We start from the raw sequence: 13,405 nt of genomic DNA, 5'->3' as shown, positions 1-13,405 counted from the left end.
TGGGCTGCCACTGTCAGGTGCCGGAATGCTGAGTTTCCGGATGACCGCACGCAAGGAAAGTCACGATCGATTTTTTTTTGGAGGGCCCACCCACGTGACTCCGTCCGCCCATCCACACCATGAGTCCAGATCCCCCCTCTCCTCTTCACTTTCTCTTCCCCTCTCCCCCTTCTAGATCCTCGCAGACCCATCCCCGGTTCTCTCTCTTCCTTTTTCTCCTGGATCTCGGCTTCGGCCGTGGGAGCTCCGCTCCCCCATGGCGACCACGCCTCTCCCATCCCCTTCCCCTCCCCGCAGTCGCCGCGAGAGCCGCCACCCTTCACGCCGCCGCTGCAGGACGAGTCGGCGCCACTGCTGGGCCGCGCCGCCGCCGCAGGACGGGCCGCCGGCGCCGCCCCTGCAGCTCCCGCCCACCCTCACGCGGCGGATCTTGGGCTGCGGCGAAGTGACGAGGGAGAGAGAGCACGCGTGCGGCGGCTGAGTTGGAAGAGCCCGCGCTGGTGCGAGCAGGGGAGCGCGCGTGTCACGGGCGAGCAGGAGGAGCACGCGGGGCGGCGGGCGAGCAGGAGGAGCGCATGTGGCGGAGAGCAGGGGAGCGCACCGGGGGGGAGCCGAAGGACCACGGCACGCCGACGAGGAGGAGCGAGGCTGCAAGGGGGAGTGGCCGATTGTAACAGCCCACGGACCGGGTGGGCCGGGCCAAATTCGCGAGCTACTGTAGCATGCTACTGTAGCGTCGGGAATTAGTCCCATACTGGAAGCAGAAGTGAACCCAGACCAATTTAAATACCAGGCCCAGGGAAGCTAAATAACTCCGGTTGCAACCTTTTGCGCGAAGCGAGGACGAAAGCGCAAGAGAGTTATTTAGCAGGTGTGATTTACTCAACGTGCAGAGTAGATCTTAGCCGTTATCCCAGGGCAGGTTGCTACAGCTGGCATCAGAGCTCTAAATTGCACTGGGGTGATTACTGGTGTGCTTATTTACGTTAAGTAACTCCTACCTTGCAACGGTTTCGGGTTTTTCGAAAAGTTGACGCTAGATGCGCTAAGGAATATGATAGATAGTTTGTATGCCCTAATTATGTTATATAAGTTAGGTGGCAACTAAGTATCTATTTTATTCCAGCACTTCCAGCTTTACTTTTTGTTAAACCTATTTCGGTAACGACACACCTACGCTAAGGTAAGCAAGGTAAGTATTCTTGGTAGTCCTTTAGAATAGCCCACGTGTTTCATACGTGCGCGGGTCCCGTATGATGAGCATACGAGGAGGTGATAAGGCTCAATTCAAACGAGCCTGTCGCTATCTGCCGCCTGATATGGAGTGCGGATTTCATGCCGTGTGATTGTGATCACGGCCATTCCATAAGGCAATGTTACGAGATGTAAACCTGTCATGCGGTTGGCCATGACCGTGACCCTTGGGACACGTCTACCCTTGGATGTCCCGTAAGGCGAGTGTACGGGAAGTGAATACATTGTTATGACGTATGCAGCGCTGCCCATTCAGCGTCGAACGTTTGGGTGCCATCTCTATAGTGGATGGTAATGTATGTGTGAATATGTGGGAAACTGCATATGTGTTACTCGTGTGGCGTAGGACACATGGGGGCCGTTCGTGTGTGCTGGCACGAAGGGTCCAGAAATGGATATTTATATCTGTCTCTGTGTTCTTCTGCAGGAAACTAACCACGTTAAGCGCGTTATAAAATCTTTGATCGTAGGAACGACTAGTCTATATATAGGGAGAGAACGTAATTGTGCCACCGATTGTTCTCGTATACCATATTTTGGTACTTGTTTGGGTGAGAAACGCTAGAATGTGCATGCATCTTGCATCTTGCATACCCAAGTTGTTGATTGTCTTGTTACTTCGGTTGCGCTTCACAAAAATTTATTTGGATCACCATGTTTTACTATGTGTTCTTAAAAATTTATTTGTGTTGCGTTGCCAGTTTAAACCTGTTTTTGTTGAAAACTGTGGCTTACGTTAGCGCTATGTGTTCTTACAGATGGCTAGCTTCACGCACGTGATCGTGGACGCTGAGGGTTGGGCGCACTCCAATGCCTTCCACACCGGCCACTTTTCTCGTCTACTGTGGCAGATGCTCAGGGCGTTTGACTACAATGAGCCCCCACAGTACTCAGGACACGAGTCTAGCTTGCTGGGCACCGAGCGCTGTCAGATGATAGTGAAGATTCCTGCTTGCCCCGCTCGCTTGGAATGGGACGTGGCCAAGAGAGGAGATCCTGGTGGTATTTAGGTTGGTCTGGTACTCGACGGGGACGTCGAGTCCTAAGGGGGGATGATTGTAACAGCCCACGGACCGGGTGGGCCGGGCCAAATTCGCGAGCTACTGTAGCATGCTACTGTAGCGTCGGGAATTAGTCCCATACTGGAAGCAGAAGTGAACCCAGACCAATTTAAATACTAGGCCCAGGGAATCTGTAACACTCCAGGTGTTTAATTAGCTAATCCAGGGTTATTAACATCAAATCATGCAGCATTAAATGAAATTTTTACACATGAAATGATGAGTCCTTTGAATCAAGGTTTTTTAAAGGTTTAAACTATATTCTTTTCAAATTTTAAACAAATATTCTTAGAAACATAATTTCTAAAACATTGCTCAAACGAACTTTTGCCAAAACCAAAGTTATAGGTTTTCGAAGGACGAACAACTTTCGTGTTCAAAGAATTTTGAGTTGCTACACAAAAATGGAAGAAAAAGTTAATTTTCGAAGCGTATACGATATTTTCAAATGTACTCAAGTTTCAAATTTTATTTTTCAAACGAAGCTTCAAATGAATTTTTGCCTAAAACGAAAGTTGTAGATCTCTAAATTTTAAGCAAATTTGGTATTCAAAAGTTTTTCATTTGAGGCCGTGTAGAAGGAGAAAATTTGAGTTTTCAAACTGGAGTTTTAAACTTCGTTTTATTTACTAAATTACCCTCACTCCATCTCCCTTCTCTGCTCACGCCGTTCATCGCCGTTCGCCGCTGGACGTCGAGGCCGCCGGCCACATGCCGCGCCCCAGCCCTCTCCGCGCCCCTGGTGCCTCCCTAAAGCTTCTCGACATCGCCACGCGGCGCCATCCCGTGCGCGCACGCCGAGGACCGCCATCGAAGCGCCACGGCGACGCCGTATCGCTCCGGCCGACCGCGTCACGCCCTCCCCCCTCGCCTTGACTCGCCTGGACCATTTCCGCGAGCTCCGAGCTGTCCTCACCCTCTCCTCCTTCCTTCCTGAGCGCGAGCCCCACGCCCCGCGAGCCCCTGTTGCCGGGAACGGCCGCCGCCGCCGCCATCAGCGCCGCCGCCCCCTAGCTCACCGTGGAGCTCACCCCTCCACCCTTTCCTGCGCCAAACGGACCCCGTAGCAAGCTCCCTTGACCTCCGCTGGTGCTCCCCGACCCGCTCGCCGCCGCCCCGGGCCACCAGACCGCCGCCGCCGCCAACCGCCGCCGCCGCCGCTCCTGCTTCGCGGAGCCGCCGCCTCCGGCCGTCCCGCGCCCAACCTAGGCCACCCCGAGGTTGCTCTCGCCGCCCTCATGCTCCTCCCCCTATTCCCCCTCGCCGCCGGCCGCCGCAGGCGCCGGGATCCGGCTAACCGCCGCCTCCCCTGTTCTGATGTCCGGCCAGGGGCCTATCCGCGAGAAGAAAATGTCTTCCAGGGGTCTTTGTGCAAAAAGAAATTCTTTTTCCTTTTTGTTTTCCGAGCCAGCAAACTTGCAAAATCAATATAAATTCATAGAAAAATCAGAAAAATGCAAATACAAATGTTCTGGAATCCTTGCAACAAGATCTACAACTTTCATTACATGCACATGTTTATTTTCTGTCTGTATTTTAATCTAGGAAAAAGATTAGGTTTCATAGACTATAATTATTCTAGGAGTTCTACTCATTATCTGTGTCTGATTTTTGGTTGGTAGCTAATCCATGCCATGTTTAGTGTTGTGTAAAAATTTGAGCACCAGTTGACCTTTGTAACTAGATGAAACCCTAGTCTTGGCTAGATCTAGTAAAATATTTTGTTTTTTATTTCTGGATGTTCTGACTTAGATATATGTATGAAACTTTTTCTGTGTACTTAAAATACTAGATGAACACTACTGTCCAAATTTAATTAATTATAGATTTGTGTAACTATTTCTTTGTTTTAATGCTTGTGAAGTAGACTTTAATTATGATAAATAGTTTATGTTGATAATAAATCATGAAAATATTTCTGAGTGTTCTCTTTGCATAGTTTAGCTTATCCATGGAGTTTGAGTCACAGTTCATGAATAGAACAGGATCTAAAATTTAATCTTGATAAGCTAATGTATGTTTTGTTTATTCTCTCCTATTTAATTCTGAGCATAATAAATCCTAAAAAATTCACAGTAGCTAATTCATTCCTTTTTAAACCTACTGTTAAAGTTTGAAATTGTTTTATATGCTGGTCTAACCTGTATAATTCAATCCTATTCTAGGAGCTGTCTGATTACATGATTTGTTCTGGTTAATTGGCTACAAGATTTAGGATGAATTTTGCAGGATAACTAGTTCTGTTTACCTTCTGTTTGAAGTAATTTTTTACTGAATTTACTACTGTATGTGTGCTGAGTTACTGATTTATTAACTAACCATGATTTAATTGCTATATGAAACTAATCCCACTTGTTTAGGAAGTTAGTATAGCTTTCTTGTGCTGGTGATCTTGATGTCTTGTGTAGTTAGATATGTTGAGTTACTACTCTATAAACGATTGCCCAGTAAAATATGAATGGACGTGTTTCACTCTTTAACTTCGGGTTTTGTTTGAATTACAACTTTATAGTAAAGCAAGTTATAAGTTGTTATCATCATACACTCATGCATGTGCATTTCATATAGACACGACTACTCTCGCCGACGGTACGTACGAGCTGGTGCCTGAAGCGGAAGAAGGTCCCGGAGGAGCTCAAGTGAACTTCGCCGACGCCGTTGAGAATCCGATCCCGACTCCAGCAGCCTCTAACTAACACTGACCTAGTGTTATTCTCAGGCAAGCCCCGGAGCATGTCCTACTATTTTAAATTTATGCAATTTATTATTGTTTCTATCTACTTGCGCATTTAAGTTTACAGGAGTTGCTTGGAACCTTAGTTGCATTATCTGAGGTACCTATGCTTGAACACTAGTATGTGTAAGTCGCTAGTTGGCTAGGCTAATGGTTCGGTAGAAGTCGAGTGATTTCCTGTCACTCGCGAGAATTATAGGAGTTGAATGTTTACTACATACTGCAACTATAAGGCTCACGGGCGGGGTTGTGGTACTTGTGATACCCCGTCTGTTTAGTAAAAGATGTTAAGGCCGTAGTGTGTGGTAGTGGTGGTTAAGCGTTTGAACGTACTAACCACATGCCGAGAAATATGGTAATCGGTAAGCTTAAGTACCTGATTGGCCCGGCGAGTGGACTTCTCCCTCACCTTCTTTGAACGTCGTTTCTCATGCGCGCACATGCGGGTGCAGAGTCGTCGTACTCTGTAGTCGAGGACGGTGACCCTGATCCACAACCCGGAAAGAAAGGGGAAAAGTCGTGTGGGTGACTTGGTTCCCATACGTGTGTGTTAGGTCTGCCTGGCCAGGTTAACAAATTCGATTCGAATCGTCCGCTTCTCACGGTTTGGGACTGCTTAACCCTTTTGCCACATGGAGTAAGAAGTGGAACATGATGATGATGAGGAATATGGATGATTGATGAAAGATAATTGTTTCCACCATTTATGCTATTGGATAGATGCTCACCTAGAATGGTTAATTGAACTAGAACCTGAAAGCTAAAATATGAAATTAAGGATCTACTCTTTACTGCTTTTCGGCAAACAAACCCTCAAGCCAAAAGCCTTGCATGTCTAGATAAAGGGCTAAATATACCCTTAGTCGGGTAAGCCTTGCTGAGTATTAGTATACTCAGCCTTGCTTGTGACTTTGTTTTTCAGGTGGTGCATCTGAGGGTGTGATTGATGTCATATACGGGCTTCATCATGACGACTTCTATCGTCGCTAGACCATCGTGTATTTTTCTGCTGCACTTGAACTTTGTTGCCTTTTTATAAATTCAAACTTGGTTTGTAATAATAATTCAATTTCATACTCTGTGCTGTAAAATTTGTGGAACGTTGCATTCCCTGGACTGCTTTGTCGATCCTGTTCAAGTGGTTTAATCGGGATTTTACCCGACAGCACTGCCGGATTACTCCGTTTAAGTGCGTGTTAACCCTGATTGTTGTTTTGATGATGGTTAGCGCACTTAAGTCGGATTAATTTAGGCGGGGTTGCCACAGCTGGTATCAGAGCTGCAAAGCATACTTCCGAGAGTGTGACAAACCTTAAAAACCCGTTTTCTTAAAGACTTGACCACAAAAATCGTGTTTGCAAATGCGTTGGTCCGTTAAGGATTGTGCCTAGATCGTAAAGCCCTAGGGAAAATTATGGGAGTTTTGCCAGGTGGCTATCTATTTATGGTTTATTTATTTCTGACTTCCAGTACTTTATATTTATGTCAAACCTTACTTTTGTGCACAAGCAACCCTTAAATTCTGTAACGACGCACCCACGCTAAGGTAAGAAGGTAAGGATCCTCAGTCAGCTGAGAGAGTCTGACCTTCCCGTCGGTGATGCGAGCTGAACGCTGCCCTCAAGCAGTGACTTACTTGAGGTGCTGCCAATATACCAACTATCAGTTGACTATATTGGAAGTAAAGTATACTCAGTCAGCTGAGGGAGTCTGACCTTCCCGTCGGTGATGCGAACCGAACGCTGTGCTCAAGCAGTGGCCTACTTGAGCTGCTACCAATATACCGACCTCGGTCGATTATATTGGGAGTAAAGGAACTTGTGAATACGCCACTGAGTAGCGTATGTTAACGTTGGCCATACGGCGGAAAATTGTATGGCTGCCGTTTCTATAGTGAATGGCAATGTATGGGTGAATATGTGGGCAACTGCATATGCGTTACCCATGTGGCGTAGGACACATGGGGGCCGTTCGTGAGTGCTGGCACGAAGGGTCCAGTCGTGAATAATCATATATACATGCTATGCATCTTTTGCAGGTACACTAACCGCGATTACGTTAAGTTAAGAACGGTTAGAATTCGGTTAGACATATATAGGGAGAGACGTAATTTTGTGCTATGCTACCGGCACTAACCCCGCAAGTCCAAAGCTATTTGGCAGATGTTTTGTTTTGTGAGGATGTATAGGACGTGCATGCATCATGATCATAAACTGAAACTAAACCAAAAATTGAGTACGGATAGTTGGAAATTCTAGGGTTACACAAGAGCACTGTCCTTTTGATCGCCTAAGTCTACCCAGAAATCTGCCTTTCTGTTGTATCTGGGAAAAACAAAATTTATTGGCCTAGTATGTGACCTGATCTATAGTTGATCCTGTGGAAAGTTTTGTTCAAAAACGTGTTCTCTAGCAGCTATTAAATTTCCCTAGTTAATGAAAGAATTACAAAATGCAGATGGTACAAGGGACACACAATGCTCCTGCAGGGTTGGGAACTGCTAGTGATAGCGGACGGCCACTACTGTCCAACCTGGCTGATCTCGTGGCTGCCCAGACCGAACTACTCCAGCAACTTGCTCAGAGACAGCAAGAGATTTATCAACTCCTACAGCAGCAACACCAGCTAGGGGATGGGTATAATGTTCCCCAACCTCTGGTTGCAGAATATCAAGAGCTCAATGAAGAAATAAAGGAAACGAGGGATGTTTACTTAGACTCCCTAACGCCACCATCACGACCTCCGATGAAACTTAAGGCTCACGAAGCAAAGAGTCGGACTCTCAAGCATGGCCCAAGCGACATAGACTTGACTGGATGGGAAATTACCTGCACAGAATTCGTCCCACGTGGAAGAGGGCAGACTAGCAATACTATCAATGCCAATACAGTCTTACGAGCAAGAACTCGCTCGCCTGTCTGGGAAATGATGAACCCTGGTAGATGCACTACACCCACGAAAGATTCAGTAGGTGTTCCAGTCATTGCACCTTTAGTTATCAAACCGCCCGGTGGTTCAGGCAAAATAAAACGTTGCTTCAATTGTGGGAATCCTAACCACTTCGCTCGAGACTGCTCCCAGCCTAGACAACCAAAACAGGGTCGAGATTCTGTACAGAACAACAAAAATAAGGGCAAGAGACAGGCTAGTTTACAAGGAAGGGTTAGAAGCACTCCACTTGCCGATCTTCCTGAAGGTGCACCGGATATTACGGGTATATCCTCTATTTCCAAACCGTCTAGCCCATACTTTGCATATCAAAGGGAAATCTCATTACCCTCCTTGCTCGTATAACTCTCCTTGAAAACTAAAAAGAGCAGCAATCAAGAATACTAGAATAACACGTAGGATCATTACTTGCATGGTTGTTGCATGGCCATTACTTAAACATGTGCATCATGGGGCTCAATTACAATTAACATCATATGCATCTGGGAAAGGTTTTACGTTTATCACCTAGCCCTCTGTCTGTCCTTCTAGCCATGCACATTATTAGGTTGCTATATTTTTACCTTGTCGTGGTGTCTGTCACTGACCAATGGTGCCGCGACGGGACCTAGGGCCTCGTGTGTGCTGCAGCCATACGTTTGTGCCACTAGGAGCGCGCTGGTATCTTGGTACGTGTAAGAAATACCCCGACAATCCAATTTTTCGCGACCTAAATATTGTGTTGCCTTGGGATTCTGATTCGGCCAACAAAAACCGTGAGTTATTGGTATATCCTTCTGGGTCAGTAACCTGCATTGCAACATGTGCACCATATGCCCATATGCACATCAAACATATAACCATGTGCATTATCATTATTCAACGGGCATCATGACAAATGCATCACGCCATATGCATCATTTATCAATGCATGGGTCATCTCATCCGTGAATTGCATCATCGCAGATATACATCTCATTTGGTGCATTAGCTAAATGCAACAACACATCTGCACCATAAGTCGTTACATTACATCATTAGTCTCGTGGCACGAATGCATTTCCATAATACATCATGGAATTGAACAAGTGTGCATCTTTCAAATACCAGCTTCTTCAAATAAAAGCAATCTTGAGCAAGAATATATTGAGAAAACTTTGTTGTGCCAAAGATTAAGATCTCAAGCCTAGAAAAGAAAGCCCTCCTGTTGTAGTAAAAATTGATCCTACCACTTTCCATGCTATGTATGTGCCGGTGTAACTATTCATTTGAGTACCTCACATTGATGATTCCCACCGAGATCGTTGAACAAACGGAAATGTTAGTAGAACCGGACCTCACTTGTGCCAATTTTAAGGTACCCTTTCATCGGAATCTCGGGTCGAGATTCTTTTTAAGGGGGGTAGGTTGTAACACCCCAGGTGTTTAATTAGCTAATCCAGGGTTATTAACATCAAATCATGCAGCATTAAATGAAATTTTTGCACATGAAATGATGAGTCCTTTGAATCAAGGTTTTTTAAAGGTTTAAACTATATTCTTTTCAAATTATAAACAAATATTCTTAGAAACATAATTTCTAAAACATTGCTCAAACGAACTTTTGCCAAAACCAAAGTTATAGGTTTTCGAAGGACGAACAACTTTCGTGTTCAAAGATTTTTGAGTTGCTACACAAAAATGGAAGAAAAAGTTAATTTTCAAAGCGTATACGATATTTTCAAATGTACTCAAGTTTCAAATTTTATTTTTCAAACGAAGCTTCAAATGAATTTTTGCATAAAACGAAAGTTGTAGATCTCTAAATTTTAAGCAAATTTGGTATTCAAAAGTTTTTCATTTGAGGCCGTGTAGAAGGAGAAAATTTGAGTTTTCAAACTGGAGTTTTAAACTTCGTTTTATTTACTAAATTACCCTCACTCCATCTCCCTTCTCTGCTCACGCCGTTCATCGCCGTTCGCCGCTGGACGTCGAGGCCGCCGGCCATGCGCCGCGCCCCAGCCCTCTCCGCGCCCCTGGTGCCTCCCTGAAGCTTCTCGACATCGCCACGCGGCGCCATCCCGTGCGCGCACGCCGAGGACCGCCATCGAAGCGCCACGGCGACGCCGTATCGCTCCGGCCGACCGTGTCACGCCCTCCCCCCTCGCCTTGACTCGCCTGGACCATTTCCGCGAGCTCCGAGCCGTCCTCACCCTCCCCTCCTTCCTTCCTGAGCGCGAGCCCCTGTTGCCGGGAACGGCCGCCGCCGCCGCCATCAGCGCCGCCGCCCCCTAGCTCGCCGTGGAGCTCACCCCTCCACCCTTTCCCGCGCCAAACGGACCCCGTAGCAAGCTCCCTTGACCTCCGCTGGTGCTCCCCGACCCGCTCGCCGCCGCCCCGGGCCACCGGACCGCCGCCGCCGCCGCCAACCGCCGCCGCCGCCGCTCCTGCTCCGCGGAGCCGCCGCCTCCGGCCGTCCCGCGCCCAACCGAGGCCACCCCGAGGTTGCTCTCGCCGCCCTCATGGTCCTCCCCCTATTCCCCCTCGCCGCCGGCCGCCGCAGGCGCCGGGATCCGGCTAACCGCCGCCTCCCCTGTTCTGATGTCCGGCCAGGGGCCTATCCGCGAGAAGAAAATGTCTTCCAGGGGTCTTTGTGCAAAAAGAAATTCTTTTTCCTTTTTGTTTTCCAAGCCAGCAAACTTGCAAAATCAATATAAATTCATAGAAAAATCAGAAAAATGCAAATCCAAATGTTCTGGAATCCTTGCAACAAGATCTACAACTTTCATTACATGCACATGTTTATTTTCTGTCTGTATTTTAATCTAGGAAAATGATTATGTTTCATAGACTATAATTATTCTAGGAGTTCTACTCATTATCTGTGTCTGATTTTTGGTTGGTAGCTAATCCATGCCATGTTTAGTGTTGTGTAAAAATTTGAGCACCAGTTGACCTTTGTAACTAGATGAAACCCTAGTCTTGGCTAGATCTAGTAAAATATTTTGCTTTTTATTTCTTGATGTTCTGACTTAGATATATGTATGAAAATTTTTCTGTGTACTTAAAATACTAGATGAACACTACTGTCCAAATTTAATTAATTATAGATTTGTGTAGCTATTTCTTTGTTTTAATGCTTGTTTAGTAGACTTTAATTATTATAAATAGTTTATGTTGATAATAAATCATGAAAATATTTCTGAGTGTTCTCTTTGCATAGTTTAGCTTATCCATGGAGTTTGAGTCCCAGTTCATGAATATAATAGGATCTAAAATTTAATCTTTATAAGCTAATGTATGTTTTGTTTATTCTCTCCTATTTAATTCTGAGCATAATAAATCCTGAAAAATTCACAGTAGCTAATTTATTCCTTTTTAAACCTACTGTTAAAGTTTGAAATTGTTTTATACTCTGGTCTAACCTGTATAATTCAATCCTGTTCTAGGAGCTGTCTGATTACATGATTTGTTCTGGTTAATTGGCTACAAAATTTAGGATGAATTTTGCAGGATAATTAGTTCTGTTTACCTTCTGTTTGAAGTAATTTTTTACTGAATTTACTACTGTATGTGTGCTGAGTTACTGATTTATTAACTAACCATGATTTAATTGCTATATGAAACTAATCCCACTTGTTTAGGAAGTTAGTATAGCTTTCTTGTGCTGATGATCTTGATGTCTTGTGTAGTTAGATATGTTGAGTTACTACTCTATAAACGATTGCCCAGTAAAATATGAATGGACGTGTTTCACTCTTTAACTTCGGGTTTTGTTTGAATTACAACTTTATAGTAAAGCAAGTTATAAGTTGTTATCATCATACACTCATGCATGTGCATTTCATATAGACACGACTACTCTCGCCGACGGTACGTACGAGCTGGTGCCTGAAGCGGAAGAAGGTCCCGGAGGAGCTCAAGTGAACTTCGCCGACGCCGTTGAGAATCCGATCCCGACTCCAGCAGTCTCTAACTAACACTGACCTAGTGTTATTCTCAGGCAAGCCCCGGAGCATGTCCTACTATTTTAAATTTATGCAATTTATTATTGTTTCTATCTACTTGCGCATTTAAGTTTACAGGAGTTGCTTGGAACCTTAGTTGCATTATCTGAGGTACCTATGCTTGAACACTAGTATGTGTAAGTCGCTAGTTGGCTAGGCTAATGGTTCGGTAGAAGTCGAGTGATTTCCTGTCACTCGCGAGAATTATAGGAGTTGAATGTTTACTACATACTGCAACTATAAGGCTCACGGGCGGGGTTGTGGTACTTGTGATACCCCGTCTGTTTAGTAAAAGATGTTAAGGCCGTAGTGTGTGGTAGTGGTGGTTAAGCGTTTGAACGTACTAACCACATGCCGAGAAATATGGTAATCGGTAAGCTTAAGTACCTGATTGGCCCGGCGAGTGGACTTCTCCCTCACCTTCTTTGAACGTTGTTTCTCATGCGCGCACATGCGGGTGCAGAGTCGTCGTACTCTGTAGTCGAGGACGGTGACCCTGATCCACAACCCGGAAAGAAAGGGGAAAAATCGTGTGGGTGACTTGGTTCCCATACGTGTGTGTTAGGTCTGCCTGGCCAGGTTAACAAATTCGATTCGAATCGTCCGCTTCTCACGGTTTGGGACTGCTTAACCCTTTTGCCACATGGAGTAAGAAGTGGAACATGATGATGATGAGGAATATGGATGATTGATGAAAGATAATTGTTTCCACCATTTATGCTATTGGATAGATGTTCACCTAGAATGGTTAATTGAACTAGAACCTGAAAGCTAAAATATGAAATTAAGGATCTACTCTTTACTGCTTTTCGGCAAACAAACCCTCAAACCAAAAGCCTTGCATGTCTAGATAAAGGGCTAAATATACCCTTAGTCGGGTAAGCCTTGCTGAGTATTAGTATACTCAGCCTTGCTTGTGGCTTTGTTTTTCAGGTGATGCATCTGAGGGTGTGATTGATGTCATGTACGGGCTTCATCATGACGACTTCTATCGTTGCTAGACTATCGTGTATTTTTCTGCTGCACTTGAACTTTGTTGCCTTTTTATAAATTCAAACTTGATTTGTAATAATAATTCAATTTCATACTCTGTGCTGTAAAATTTGTGGAACGTTGCATTCCCTGGACTGCTTTGTCGATCCTGTTTAAGTGGTTTAATCGGGATTTTACCCGACAGCACTGCCGGATTACTCCGTTTTAAGTACGTGTTAACCCTGATTGTTTTATTTTGATGATGGTTAGCGCACTTAAGCCGGATTAATTTAAGCGGGGTTGCCACAGAAGCTAAATAACTCCGGCTGCAACCTTTTGCGCGAAGCGAGGACGAAAGCGCAAGAGAGTTATTTAGAAGGTGTGATTTACTCAACGTGCAGAGTAGATCTTAGCCGTTATCCCAGGGCAGGTCGTTACACCGATCTGGCCCGATGGGGAAGAAAGAAGTA

This window comes from Panicum virgatum, chromosome 9K (genome assembly GCF_016808335.1).
Source record: "Panicum virgatum strain AP13 chromosome 9K, P.virgatum_v5, whole genome shotgun sequence".
NCBI classification, from domain to species: domain Eukaryota; kingdom Viridiplantae; phylum Streptophyta; class Magnoliopsida; order Poales; family Poaceae; genus Panicum; species Panicum virgatum.
This window is presented reverse-complemented; position numbering follows the sequence as displayed.